Here is a 14,559-nt window from a genome sequence, read left to right as displayed (position 1 = left end):
TGCTATGAAGGAGTATATCTCTGAGAGCCTCCGTAAAGGGCATATTCGGCCATCTGTCTCTCCCGTGGCAGCGGGGTTCTTTTTTGTGAAAAAAAGGATGGTGGTTTACGCCCATGCCTCGATTTTCGAAAACTGAATAAAATAACCATAAGAAACGCATATCCTCTCCCATTGATACCTGATTTGTACAATCAATTGTCGGGGGCCAGGTGGTTCTCTAAGTTGGACCTCAGGGGAGCATACAATCTCATCCGTATGCGGGAGGGGGATGAATGGAAAACTGCGTTTCTCACCTCTGAGGGTCTGTTTGAAAATTTGGTTATGCCCTTTGGTTTGACTACCGCACCAGCGGTATTCCAGAATTTCATTAACCATGTTTTTCTGATTTTATTGGATGCTTTGTAGTTGTTTATCTTGACGATATACTCATATATCCTTCTGATAGACAAAGTCATATGGGTCATCTTCATGTGGTTCTCCAGAGGCTCAGGGAGAACTCACTCTTTGCCAAATTGGAGAAATGTTCATTTTTTACTCAAGAATTGGCCTTTCTAGGGGTCATCCTGTCCGCTGAGGGGTTTCGTATGGACCCTAGGAAGGTACAGGCCATTGTGGATTGGGTGCAACCCAGAGATCTCAAGGGTCTTCAGCGATTTCTGGGGTTCGCCAATTATTATAGAAAATTCATCAACGGGTTCTCTCAAGTGGTCAAACCCCTCACTGATCTCACCCAAAAGGGGGCGGATCTCAAAAACTGGTCAGCTCCAGCTGTGGCGGCGTTTTCTTTGTTAAAAGAACGTTTCATGACTGCTCCAGTACTAGTGCAACCTGACTTGTCTAAACCATTCATCATAGAAGTGGATGCCTCTGAGGTGGGAGTGGGGGCTGTGTTGTCCCAGGGGCCCACCACATTAACTAACTTAAGACCCTGTGCCTTCTTTTCTAAAAAATTTTCCTCTGCTGAAAGGAATTATGATGTGGGTAACCGAGAGTTGTTGGCCATTAAATTGGCTTTTTAAGAATGGAGGCTGTTGTGAGTTCATTTTCCCCTTCACTACTGAGGCCCGAGGAACTCCCTCTTCTGGTAAAGAAAGGTAGTGAGCCTGATTATCAAACACCTGAGTCTGATGATGATGACTGGCTGAGTGGAGTTACTGACTGGATATAAGGCTGCCGACTCCCTTCTGCCCTGTGGGTGATTTCTCTGTGGGATCCTTGGAGACCAGTCTGAATTCCTGCTCCTCTAAAGCTAAGTTTTCTGCTCTGCTTTTTGCATTTGTGCTTAGACTTTGTTTTGCTTTGTTTTTCTGGATTTCTGCCATTCCCTGCTGGGGTGTGCTGAATTCCTTTAGCTCTGTCTTCTGAAAATACCTGAGTGCTGATTTAGTTTTTGAAGCCTAGCTGCTTCAGGGTCTTTTTCATATCAGCTTGTTGGCTTATGTCTTTGATAGGGTTTTGGCAGATTGCAGACAGCAACCTTCCTTTCCTGTTCTGTTTAGTTAGCTTGGGCCCCGTCTTTGCTCAGCCTATCTTTCTATCTGTGTGAGTGTTTTTTCATCTTGCTTCACCGTCATTATATGTTGGGGGCTGCCTTTTACTTTGGGGTCTGCTCTGGGGCAGTTTAGATTTCCTTTTCTGTCTTTAGGCTATTTAGCGCTCCGGCTGTGATCGAGGGGTCTAGGGCATCGTAGGAACCCCCCACGGCTACTGCTAGTTGTGTTGATAGGTTCAGGGGTCTGCAATCTGATAGTTGCCAACTTCTCTGGTTTTCTGGACGTAGCTTCTATTTTTGTGTCTGCCTCCTACGGTTACTCAATCATAACAGGAGGCATTTTTTGGAGGGGGCTGTCCTTCATATCACTGTCATTACAGATCACAAGAACCTGTCTTACATCGAATCCGACAAACATCTGACTCCAAGACAGGCAAGGTGGTCACTTTTTTTTTACCGATTTCAGTTTTCCATCACTTTCAGACCAGGTTCCAAGAATGTGAAGGCGGATGCCTTGTCTCGCAGCCTAGATCCAGTATCGCCTCCTGAGCCTCCTTCCTCCATTCTTTAGCGCGGGGTGGTGGTGGCTGTGGTGTCCCCGAGATAGGAGCAGGAGATTCGTGAGGCCAATCTCTTGCTCCTCCGTCCATACCTGATAATAAGCTCTTTGTGCCTGTCCAGAATCGGTTAAGGGTGCTTCGGGAGTTCTGGAATCTCGGCCACTCGTAAAGCAATCACTAGGCTGTTCTGGTGGCCCTCATTGACTTCTGACGTCACTGGTTTTGTGTCCTCCTGTGAAACTTGTGCCCGCACTAAAGCCTCCTACAACCGGCCGGCCGGGGAATTGGTGCCACTGCCAATTCCGGATAGACCGTGGACTCACCTATCCATGGATTTTATCACCGATTTTCCTCCCTCTAATGGTAAAACCGTGATCTGGGTAGTGGTTGATAGGTTCAGCAAACAGGCGCATCTTGTACCTCTGGCAGGCCTCCCTAATGCTGAGACTCTATCTAAACTGTTCATTGAGCATGTGGTCTGATTGCATGGTGTGCCTGTCAGTATGGTGGCTGATAGAGGGGTGCAATTTGTGGCTAAATTCTGGAGAGCTTTTTGTAAAAGGCTGGGCATCAGTCTGACCTTTTCATTGGCCTACCATCCCGAGACCAATGGTCAGACTGAAAGGACCAATCAGTCTTTGGAGCAGATCCTGCGGTGTCTTGTCACATCCAGACAGGATGATTGGTGCTCTGTGATACCTATAGCGGAATTCGCCTTCAATAATTGTGTCAATAAGTCTACTGGTACTTCTCCTTTCTTCTGCAACTATGGGTTTCACCCTCATTTTGGTGAATTCCCCAGACTAGATTCGGAGTGTCCAGGGGCTGATTCGGCCTTTTTTGCGGTTGGAGGAGGTTTGGAGGGAGGTTCAGAGAAACATTGGGGAGGCTCAGGGCAAATATACATTTTTTGCGGATAAACGACGATCGGTGGGGCCGACTTATCAGGTGAGGGATAAGGTATGGTTATCCACCAAAAACATAAGGCTGAGAATTCCCTCTGCTAAGTTGGGTCCCAAGTTTATTGGTCCATATGAGATTTTAGAGGTGATTAATCCTGTGGCCTTTCGCCTGCGTTTGCCTCCGTCATTACGGATTCCTAATGTGTTCCATAAAGCGCTTCTGAAGCCGTCGGTGCCTTCCTCTGATGAGTCTCCCTCGCACCCGCCACCTTTTATGGTAGATGGTCAGACCGAGTACGAGGTGGAACAGGTGGTGGATTCTCGTATGCTCCGTCATTCACTTCAGTACTTGGTCCATTGGAAAGGATACGGTCCTGAGGATCGATCATGGGTGCCGGCGCGTTCAGTCCATGCGGATCGGTTGGTCCGGGCCTTTCACGCTCGTCATCCAGGGAAGCCTGGGGGTCCAGTGGCCCCCCATTGAGAGGGGGGTACTGTCATGGTCCAGTCCGGAGTTTATTTTCTGCTGTCTTCACTCCGGACTGGTCATGCGGGAGTTAATCTCCTCAGCCTCGTTCTGGAGCTAGCTGGGCTATTCAGTCTCTCACAGCCTGCTGACCAGTGTTAGTGATAGCTCAAGCTTCCAGTTTAGAGCCTCTGACCCTTGTACCTTGGTGATCCTCCTGCCTCTGACTGATATTCACATGTATGACCCGGACTGATTTCTGACCTCGTCTCTTGGTATTCGTCTCTGCTGTTACGTTCCCTCTCTGGCATCTGATTCCCCAGCTTGTACCCCGACCACGTATTTAGTCTCACGTTTTGGACCCCGTGCTCATGTTCTGGCTTTCTGACTCTCGGCTTGGTATTTTGACTATGTGTATTGCTGCTCCTTCTGGTACGTCTGCTCCTGCTAGTTTCTGACTCGGTTCGTCTGACTATTCTCTCTCGTTACCTGTGGCACCTGTGCTGTTGCTCAGGGTTGCTGCTCTTAGTGTGTAACCTCTCTTCCCTCACCAGCTCCCCCTGGTGGAGGTTTCACTACAAATATAACTACTATAATACTGCTCCCTATATACAAGAATATAACTACTATAATACTTCCCCTATGTACAAGAATATAACTACTATAATACTGCTCCTATGTACAAGAATATAACTACTATAATACTGTCCCCTATGTACAAGAATATAACTACTATAATACTGCCCCTATATACAAGAATATAACTACGATAATACTGCCCCTATGTACCAGAATATAACTACTATAATACTGTCCCCTATGTACAAGAATATAACTACGATAATACTGCTCCCTGTGTACAAGAATATAACTACGATAAAACTGCCCCTATGTACCAGAATATAACTACTATAATACTGCTCCTATGTATAAGAATATAACTACTATAATACTGCCCCTATGTACAAGAATATAACTACTATAATACTGGCCCATGTACAAGAATGTAACTACTATAATACTGCCCCCTATGTACAAGAATGTAGCTACTATAATACTGCCTCCTAGCTGTGAGGTTGTGTGTCTGTGGTTCTCCTCATGTCTGGAGCAAGCCCAGGGAGGGGCCACCCTGGGCAGGGAAGCTCCCCAAGCAAGGCCCTGGCTTCCAGGCCTACACTGGGAGGAAGCTCCCAACCTTCTCATTTGGATGGAAATCCCAGATTTGCCTCTGGGGAAAAGAAACCTCAGAATGGAAGTCCCAGCAGCATGGAGAAAGATCCTGTGTTGAAGTTCAGTACAGGAAAGAAACAGGAGAAAGCTTTGTCTGACTAGAGAGTGGTCGTAAATGGCTGCACATCCAGTTGGAAGAATGTCTCAAGTGGGGTACCACAGGGCTCTGTCCTGGGCCCTGTATTGTTCAACATCTTTATCAATGATTTAGATGAAGGAATTGAGGGTAAACTGATTAAATTTGCTGTTGACACAAAGCGAGGAGGGATAGCTAATACTAGAGAAGAGAGAGAGAGGATTCAAAAAGATATAAATAAACTAGAGCAGCGGGCAGCAACTAACAGAATGGTTTTAACAGGGAAAAATACAAAGTACTACATCTGGGCAATAAAAATGAAAAAAACATATACAGAATGGGAGGAATAGGGCTAAGCAACAGCACATGTGAAAAAGACTTGGGTATACTAATAGATCACTGACTGAATATGAGTCAACAGTGTGATGCAGCAGCAAAAAAGGCAATTGCAATTCTAGGATGTATTAACAGAAGCATTCAGTCTAGATCACGTGAAGTCATTATTTCCCTCTACTCCTCTTTGGTCAGACCTCATCTGGAATATTGTGTCCAGTTTTGGGCGCCACATTTTAAAAAAGACATCAACAAACTGGAGCAAGTTCAGAAAAGAGCAACCAGAATGGTGACCGGTCTGCAAACCCTGTCTTATGAGGAAAGGTTGCAGGATTTGGGATTGTTTAGTTTGCAAAAGAGAAGACTGAGAGGAGACTTAATAGCTGTCTACAAATATCTAAAGGGCTGTCACATTGTAGAAGGATCAACTTTATTCTCATTTGCACAAGGAAAGACTAGAAGCAATGGGATGAAACTGAATGAGAGGAGACACAGATTAGATATTAGAAAAAATTTTTTGACAGTTAGCGTGATCAATGAGTGGAACAAGCTGCCACGAGAAGTGGTGAGTTCTCCTTCAATGGAAGTCTTCAAACAGAGGCTGGACAGACATCTGACTGGGATGATTTAGCGAATCCTGCTTTGAGCAGGGGGTTGGACCAGATGGCCCAGGAGGTCCCTTCCAACTCTACGATTCTATGATTCTGTGTGCAAGGATGTTGCAGTTAAACAGTCGGCCAGTCAAGGCAAACAGTGTCCAGAGCCTGGAAGGAAATCCCAGAAGGCATCTTCTGCTGAGAACCTGAGTGCTGGAGGGCAGGTGGCTGCACAGAAGGTGAGGCAGAGTCCATCACCAGCCTCAGGTGTGCAGCTCACTCCAGGCAGACAGAGACGGACATCTCTGGAGAAGCAAACACTCCAGGAGAACCTTCAGCTGGGACATGTGGTGACCAGCATGGCGAGCTCTGGACGCACGAGGTTGCAGGCTGGGGGCAGCGGTAAAAGTGTTGCGGAGGCTGGAGTCACAAAACCAGCGACATTAAAAACCAACGTGTCAACCCCTAAAGCAAGACCCCAGAAGGAGGCGCCGCGTGCCCCGGAGCTACAGCTGGCAGAGGAGATACCAGGACTGGTCAGGAGGATGGGTGAGTTGCAGCAGCAGAGGAATCTTCTGCAAATAGAAATTGACTGCATTTACAAGGTGAAGGCTGCGAATCCTGGGGATCACTCTGTATATGACCAGAGACTGTATGCACTGGGGGTAGAGCTGGCGACTGTGGTGCGGGACATGGACTGTGTGCTGGCGAGGATGGGGCCCCTGGCAGAGACATATAGGAACCAGGAGCGGTTTAGGTCCTACACGCAGGACTCTGCTGGCTCCCGCACAGACATTGTCCCAGGGGGACCCGGCAGCAGGTACGGCCGGTGCTGCAGCCCGCTAGCTTGTTTTAGGCTGTGTGCACACGCTGCAGATTTTGCTGTGGTGTACAGTACCATGATTCCCTATGGGAATCAAAAACAGCAATACAGACGGTGCGGAATTTTCCGCGTGGATTATCTGCGGTTTTCAATCCACAGAAAGAATTGACATGTCAATTCTTTCTGCGGATTCTGCTGCGGTTTGCCGTCTCCTCCATTGAGGAGATGAAAAACCGCAGGGCAAAACCGCAGAGCAATCCGCAGGTAAAACCGCAGGTATTTTGACCTGCGGTTTCACCTGCAGATTTTACAAAATCCGCGCGGATGAATCCGCACCTAATCCGCAGCGTGTGCACACAGCCTTAAGGAGGGTCAGATGCTGCACCAGCAGCTGCAACTACCTGCGGCAGACCCCAAGCAGGAGCAAGAGGCTCAGATCCCAGTGGTACCACAAGTCCCAGCATGCCCAGCACAACAGCAAGACAGTGGACATGAGACTGCATCTACTGTTGGAGCCCAGGAGAGCACTAATTCTGGGGATAGAGATACTGTTCATGTGGGGTTGGGGGCTGAAGGGGGTACAGAGACTGTGGTGGACATTGCGCATCCTGATGACGCTATTGAGATTGATGATGATGTTGATATTAATGTGCAAAATGTCTGTGATTTCCCCCCTTTGGTTTCCAGCACACAAGGTGTAACAGGCCCCTCCGCTGCAGACCCTCGCCCTGTCAGTCAGCCCAGTGTGGCCCCACAGGTCCCTCCCAGTAATGTTTGGAGCCGCGGCGCTCCGTCCTTTACCTCTGGCGCCAATTACACCGGGCAGGCTTTCAAAAGGAGGAATGTGGTGCGGTTCAGGCACAGAGGTGCCAAAGAGGACCTGCCGGACAGGAGGCTGGTGGTCAGGGAGCTTCTGTGCCGCCAGATGGGGTTTGCGCCGGTTAATATCTTGGCGGTCATCAATCTGCCAGACAGACAGGGCTATGATATCAGCTTTAAGCTTATGTCTGATCTGGACAGATTCTGGGCTAATTTCCCCAAGTTCAGGGACGCTGATGGCCGGAATAAGTTTCATTCCAATACCCAAGCCGGATACCGCCACGGTTAATATCATCTTTTGGAATGAGGCTGTTCCCCCGCAGGACATTGTGGTGTGGCTCCGGAGGCATTGTGACCTTGTCTCCTACCTCACCAAAAACAGGGATGAGGATGGTATATGGACCGGTGGATGGAAGGTGCTGGTGAAACTGCGCCAGCACAACAATATCACGGCTCACTTACCCAACTCCTTCTTTATCGGGAGGGAGAAGGGGGTTTGCTTCTACCCTGGGCAGCCACGAAAGTGTTTTAAGTGTGGTAAAGTGGGTCACCTGGAAAACACCTGTACCGTGGTAAAGTGCAGCCTGTGCGGGGAAGTCGGCCACTTAGCGGCAGAGTGCCAGAACATCAAGTGCAACCTCTGTGGGGAGATCGGCCATCCTCACAGGGACTGTCCAGATGCCTGGCACAATATATGCAAGCTCCTTCCTGATGAGGAGTTAGTGACAGGGACAGAGGCTCAGTAGGAGGAGGCTTTAATGTCAGGGACAGTACTGACCAGGTCAGAGGTCCACCAGGGGTCCGCTCAGGTAACATCAGAGCAGCTTTGCACAGAGGGTACAGAGGGGAGCATGGAGGTCGTTCCTCAGGTCCAGCAGCCACATGTAGCCGCCACTTCAGTATCACCATCTCTGGCTGAAGAAAAGGGCTGTAATCAGGTTAAAAGGAAAAAAAAAGGACAAGGCCTCCCGTAAACCTGAGGAGGAGTATGTCACTAGCCAGGGTGGCAGGAAAAAAGTCCAGAGTTTGGCAGGTGTGATGGTCGTGTCCAATAAGTTTGATGTTTTGTCTGAGTCTGATGGGGACTTGGAGGAAGAGATAAAAAGAATAGAGACTGAGTATGACAGGGACACAGAGGACCATCCCCCTACAAAACGGAAGCCCGTACCTGCTGACACTGAGATACAGTCTGACATGGAGACCGGTGGTAGTCAGAACATCTGTGATCCAGACTTATGATGGCGGCTTTTGCATCTCTGCTCCTCTGTTGTGGTATTGTGATGGCAGACTTCTCATTAAAAGTAACATCCAGTAATGTGAACAGCATTAAGGTGAGGAGGACGAGGCACGCTGTCTATGACCATCTCCGATACCTGGACGCAGATGTCCTCTTTCTGCAAGAGACGCGGCTGACGACTCAGGGGCTCATGAGGGAGGCTGAGAGGGAATGGCGGTCTGGTCCCTCTTTTTGGTCACTGGCTGTGGAGTCGTACGCCGGGGTCACCATTCTGTTTAACACCAGGGATGTGACAGTATATAGGATGACGGAGGTGGTTATGGGAAGGTGTCTGGTCCTGGAAGTCACTGTCCATGGGAGGCGTCTCCGGCTTATTAACATCTATGGGCCACAGACAGTGACTGACAGGATACAGTTTTTTAATGATGTCAAGCCTTATCTGTTCACCTCTCTTCCAGTGATAATGGTGGGGGACTTTAATGCCATACTGACATCAGGTGACAGCTCCTCAGGTAGAACCGTGACGAGGGATGGTAGGATCTTGAATAACATAGTCCTGCAGGCCGGATTAGGTGACGTCTTTAAACGGGGAGGTCGAAAGCCAAAATTAACCTATTCCTGCTCCAATAGAGGCAGTAGAATAGATCTGGCTTTTGTAAGTCCCATGGAAGTCATTGGTGCCATGAGTGAGTCATCCCATACTCAGACCATCTTGCTCTATATTTCTGCCTGGGGGCCAATAAGCGAGCTAATGTTGGTAAGGGGTTATGGAGACTCAATTCCAGCCTCCTCCATGATGTCTCTGTCCAGAGTTGTGTCCACTCCCTTTTGCAGGGTCATCTACAGAGAGTGGACCTCTTTGACAACATGGCCGACAGGTGGGAGGACGTCAAGGATGATATCAGATACCTCTTGAAGAGACTGTCAGTTAAGAAAGGCAGGAGTAAGTATAGCCAGTACCTAAGGCTGCGCAAAGAATTGGAGTCACTCTATTCGGAGGGCGGGGGTAACAAAGAGAATATCGACCGGCTGAAATCTGAGATAAGGCAGTATCAGTACAGCAGGTATACCTCCTTGGTTCTTGAACGGGATTATGGGGTCTTAGGGACACCTGATCCCTTTGAGAATTGCTGGGAGCGGGTGGCCAATCAATTGGTCACAGGTCTCATTGATTACCAGGGTGTATTGCAGGAATCTCGGGAGGGTATCCTGGGGGTTGTGAAATCTTATTATACTGACTTGTTTCAGAGGAAGGCTTTGGATAAACATAAAATGACTCAATTCTTGGAGGCAACTCCAACACCTGATATTAATGATCTGGACTTTTCTCCTTTGACAGCAGAATTAATGGTGGAGGAGGTTAAGGAGGCCATTGATAAGTTACATCTGAAGAAGGCACCAGGTCCGGATGGTATAACAGCAGAATTTTATAAGAAATTCAGAGACCTCCTGGCTCCAATTCTTGTGGATGTTAACAAAAATTTTCTAGAAAATCACCTGATGCCTCCATCCATGAGAGTGTCCTCATTAATTCTGCTGTCTAAAGGTAAGGAGCTGAGCGACATCAAGAACTGGAGGCCAATTGCCCTCTTGAATGTTGACAGGAAGATTCTGGCAAAGATCCTGTTTTCTAGGTTAGTCTGTTTGTCCTCGCAACTGTTGGTAGGCTCTCAGTTTGGCACGGTAAAAGGGCGGAACATCTCTGGAGCGGTCATCTCGATACGGGAGATGTTTGAGAGATGTAAAGCTCTGCGGTGTGGGAGATATGTTGTCAGTCTGGACCAGGCTAAAGCCTTTGACAGAGTTGATCATGATTATCTGTGGGCCACTTTGTCAAAGTATGGTATTCCAGGACCATTTGTGGATTGGCTGAAGACTTTGTACATAGAGGCGGTGAGCTTTCCTCTGATTAATGGTTGGCAGGGTGGCACTTTTGGAGTTGAGGCGGGGGTGAGACAGGGCTGCCCGCTGAGTCCACTCCTGTATGTTTTTGCCATAGACCCGTTTTTGAGGTCACTGCAGGAGTGTAACTTTTGGGGGGGTGCCGGTCCCCCACTGCTTGCCTCTGAAGGTGGTTGCCTACGCGGATGATGTGATGCTGGTGATATCTAATCCTCATGAGGTGCAGATATTGTCTGCGGCCATCAGAAGTTACTCAGGGGCCTCCGGGTCTCTAGTCAACTGTTATGATTGAGTCACCGTAGGAGGCAAAAACAGAAATGCTAGCTAAGTCCTGAAAACCAGAGAAGTTGGCAACTATCAGATTGCAGACCCCTGAACCTATCAACACAACTAGCAGTAGCCGTGGGGGGTTCCTACGATGACCTAGACCCCTCGATCACAGCCGGAGAGATACATAGGCCTAAAAAAGGAAAGGGGAAATCTAACTGCCCCAGAGCAGACCCCAAAGCAATAGGCAGCCCCCCACATATAATGACGGTGAAGCAAGATGAAAACACTTACACAGACAGAAAGACAGGCTGAGCAAAGACGGGGCCCAAAAACTACCTAGATAGGAATGGATAGGAAGGCTGTCTGCAATCTGCCAAAACCCTATCAGAGACAAAAGCCAACAAGCTGATATAAAAAAGGCCCTGAAGCAACTAAGCTTCAAAAACTAAATCAGCACTCAGGTACTTTCAGAAGACAGAGCTCACGGAACACTGCACACTCCAGCAGGGAGTGGCAGAATCCAAAAAGCAAGAAAAACAAATCTTAGATGCAAAAGGCAAAACAGAAAACTTAGCTTTAGGAGAGCAGGAATCAGACTGGTGTCCAAGAGTCCACAGAGAAATCACCCGCAGGGCAGAAAGGGCGTAGGCTGCCTTAAATCCAGTCAGTGACTCCACTCAGCCAATCGTCTTCATTAGTCCCAGGTGCCTGATAATCAGGCTCACTACCTTCCTTCACTAGAATAGGGAGTTCACCAGGCCTCATTGACGGAGGGGAAAATGAACTCACAACAGTCAACCTTGAGAAGAGTCAAGCTCTGTGGACATTGCAATCTGACCCAGACTTTGATCTGCCGCAGTTTGTTAAGGCCTCCACCCATATTAAGATCTTAGGGGTGAAATTTGGGAGGGAAGATAATACCAGCCTAAATTGGGAGGAAAAATTGGAGACCGGAAATGCAAAGGTTCAGCGATGGAAGAACTGGAGGCTGACTTACAGAGAAAGGGTTGCTATGTTGAAGACGTACCTGGTCCCCGTCTTCTTGTATGTCTCTGTCGTTTTTCCTTTGCCAGAATCCTTCTCGGTGAGGCTCCTCAGCCTGTTCTTCCAGCTCTTGTGGGGGAACAGGATGAACCTGATAAAGAGGGGAATAACGTACCTACAGCGGAGTGAGGGCGGGCTGGATATGTTGAATCCAAGGGTTTTCTTTGACTCCTTGTTTCTGAAAGTAAATTTTGGGAGCATGGATTCAAACAGTAGCTCCCTGTGGGCGAATAGTATCAGGTATTGGATATTGCCTTTTGCGGAATCTTGGGTGCGAGGCGGCAGTCTCAAGAGGAGATGGACAGGTGACCACCTCCCCCAGTATCTGGACTACGGTCTGAAGTGTGTTAGGAAGTGGGGACTGGAGAAGTCCTACATTGAGAGTAATACGACGAAAGGTCTGTGTGCTCATATATGTAGGACTTTCTTCTACTCTCCACTGGCCCTAAGGGATTGTGCCACCAGGACCCTTCAGGACAGTCTCCGATTCCTCAACGGGAGCCGACTTCCAGCAAAGTTTTTTGACATTGCTTGGCTGTCGCTACATGGGAAGCTCTTTGTGAGGGGGAACTTAAAATATTTAAGTGTTTCGGATCGGAACTGTCCCTTTGGTTGTCAGCAGGAGGAAACCATGGAGCATTTTATTTGTGATTGCTGGGGAGGTAGGGAAATATGGACGGAAGTATCGACCAAGCTGAAAATCCCCAGACTGCTGTCCCTGAATTACCCTGACATTATCTATGGAGTCCCATCCACTGACGGTAACATCGACAGGGGGACAATGTACCTGATCATTACCACCATTAAGTATTACCACTGGCACATGAGAACCCGAGTGTCCCTCCACAGCGAGCCCTTCCTTCCCGTCACCGCAGCCACAAAGATACTGTCAGAGCTCAGATGGATAAGAGCGTTAGAGATAAAGAAAAGTCAGAGTAATGAGAAACTATGGAGGAATGTGTCTGTGGGATAATAACATGATCGTGTTACTAAAAGTGTTTATTTCATATTCTTCCTTCCACAGGAGTGAACGCTAAGTTACCTTTATTCCTAATGTATTAATTTAGTTCTGTAATTATTGTCTGATGCATTCATGAGAATTTATGTTTTGTATTAAGGAAGAATTCTGTTTATTTTAATTGTACTTGTGGGTTTTATACAATAAAAATTGCCCCTAGATACAAGAATATAACTACTATAATACTGCCCCCTATGTACAAGAATATAACTACAATAATACTGCCCCTATGTACAAGAATATAACTGCTATAATACTGCCCCCTATGTACAAGAATATAACTACTATAATACTGCTCCCTATGTACAAGAATATAACTACTATAATACTGCTCCTATGTACAAGAATATAACTACTATAATACTGCTCCTATGTACAAGAATATAACTACTATAATACTGCCCCCTATGTACAAGAATATAACTACTATAATACTGCCCCCTATGTACAAGAATATAACTACTATAATACTGCCCCCTATGTACAAGAATATAACTACTATAATACTGCTCCTATGTACAAGAATATAACTGCTATAATACTGCCCCTATGTACAAGAATATAACTACTATAATACTGCTCCTATATACAAGAATATAACTACTATAATACTGCTCCTATATACAAGAATATAACTACTATAATACTGCTCCTATGTACAAGAATATAACTACTATAATACTGCCCCCTATGTACAAGAATATAACTACTATAATACTGCCCCCTATGTACAAGAATATAACTACTATAATACTGCCCCTATGTACAAGAATATAACTACTATAATACTGCCCCCTATGTACAAGAATATAACTACTATAATACTGCCCCTATGTACAAGAATATAACTACTATAATCCTGCTCCTATATACAAGAATATAACTACTATAATACTGCCCCTATATGCAAGAATATAACTACAATAATACTGCTCCTATGTACAAGAATATAACTACTATAATACTGCTCCTATGTACAAGAATATAACTACTATAATACTGCTCCTATGTACAAGAATATAACTACTATAATACTGCCCCTATGTACAAGAATATAACTACTATAATACTGCTCCTATGTACAAGAATATAACTACTATAATACTGCTCCTATGTACAAGAATATAACTACTATAATACTGCCCCCTATGTACAAGAATATAACTACTATAATACTGCTCCCTATGTACAAGAATATAACTACTATAATACTGCTCCCTATGTACAAGAATATAACTACTATAATACTGCTCCCTATGTACAAGAATATAACTACTATAATACTGCCCCCTATGTACAAGAATATAACTACTATAATACTGCCCCCTATGTACAAGAATATAACTACTATAATACTGCTCCCTATGTACAAGAATATAACTACTATAATACTGCCCCCTATGTACAAGAATATAACTACTATAATACTGCCCCTATGTACAAGAATATAACTGCTATAATACTGCCCCCTATGTACAAGAATATAACTACTATAATACTGCCCCTATGTACAAGAATATAACTACTATAATACTGCCCCCTATGTACAAGAATATAACTACTATAATACTGCTCCCTATGTACAAGAATATAACTACTATAATACTGCTCCCTATGTACAAGAATATAACTACTATAATACTGCCCCCTATGTACAAGAATATAACTACTATAATACTGCTCCTATGTACAAGAATATAACTACTATAATACTGCTCCCTATGTACAAGAATATAACTACTATAATACTGCTCCTATGTACAAGAATATAACTACTATAATACTGCCCCC

This window comes from Dendrobates tinctorius, unplaced genomic scaffold, assembly GCF_039654945.1.
Source record: "Dendrobates tinctorius isolate UK_male_01 unplaced genomic scaffold, ASM3965494v1 ptg000367l, whole genome shotgun sequence".
NCBI lineage: Eukaryota > Metazoa > Chordata > Amphibia > Anura > Dendrobatidae > Dendrobates > Dendrobates tinctorius.
This window is presented reverse-complemented; position numbering follows the sequence as displayed.